This window comes from Cibotium barometz, chromosome 30 (genome assembly GCF_041138505.1).
Source record: "Cibotium barometz isolate CiBa-2024 chromosome 30, ASM4113850v1, whole genome shotgun sequence".
NCBI lineage: Eukaryota > Viridiplantae > Streptophyta > Polypodiopsida > Cyatheales > Cibotiaceae > Cibotium > Cibotium barometz.
Window position 1 is genome coordinate 40,961,256 of NC_141075.1, and position 1,089 is coordinate 40,962,344.

At 41.0% G+C, this 1,089-nt stretch overlaps 1 non-coding gene across 1 annotated transcript; it reads left to right on the plus strand.

The window, feature by feature from the left end:
• The first annotated feature begins 739 nt into the window (after positions 1-739).
• TRNAA-UGC (transfer RNA alanine (anticodon UGC)) lies at positions 740-812 on the plus strand. The gene has a single exon. It is a non-coding gene; the product is annotated as a tRNA-Ala (tRNA).
• Positions 813-1,089: the final 277 nt, after the last annotated feature.

The following is a 1,089-nucleotide window of genomic DNA, read 5'->3' on the forward strand; positions in this document are numbered from 1 at the left end:
TTCCAAGCTTGACTTTGAAGTCCTTCTCTTTTGAAAAAAACATCCATCAAGGTATTTCTGCAATCCCTTAATTGAGTGTGACAAAAAGTATCATCATCATCTACAAGAACAGCGTGTCAACCATTGTAGATCGTCTCTTCTAAGCTGTCAACAAAGTCTACAATACAAGCTCGTTCGGCCTCTCAAACTGAGGGTCCTCCGGCCTGAACTTACGCATCTCTCACACAGCAAAAGAAAAGAACTTGTTACCTCCTTCACATAATCTTGTTGTTGTTGTGAACTCAAATTGTGTCTGCCCAATCATTGACATATACCTCTACTGCTAAGTCAAACATATTAGCCAATCGTAATAGCATCAAAATTATGTGGGTTCAGAGGGTCCTTTTGATGATGTTCTCTTACCATGATTTAGGAAAACCTTGCTTGGCATATGATTTCATTGAAGAGCTCCGCAAGGATTTGTGCAAGAGTCGCACAACCACGAGTTAAAAATTCGTGTTTGGTGAATAGTTGCTCAAGGCATGGCTGAACCCAGAAATCCATGTATGAGTATGTGTTGAGCAACTGTGTGCAGGCAGACAGGTAGCCGTATTACGGAATATTTAACACCCTCTTCAACAATGAGGGTTTCAATTTTCTCATAGAACAACACGTTGCTAAGGTTTATTTAATACGTTAGAGGAAAACTTTTATGGTAAAATTTTATAAAATTGCAAGCGTTAGCTTAGGTGCCACAGCTGGGGTTGTAGCTCAAATGGTAGAGCGATCGCTTTGCATGCGATAGGTAGCGGGATCGATGCCCGTCAACTCCACTTTTGATGACTATACCAGGTTGCTAATAATTTATTTTTCATTTACTAAATATATATTTGCCATCGTAAGGGCTTTTTGATGTCAAATATATATTACCCTTACGATTGGCCCCATAAGCAGGTACGGCCTGTCCCTCATGGTTTTCAAGGCGTATTAATTAATTTTTCGGACCAGGACTTGCAAACCGCCCACATGCAGCTCGTTAATGGGAAGTAATTTACTCTCTCTATTCTCACACAGAGAGAAGGGGCTGGCCGCTGTTGGGACCTCTCTCTC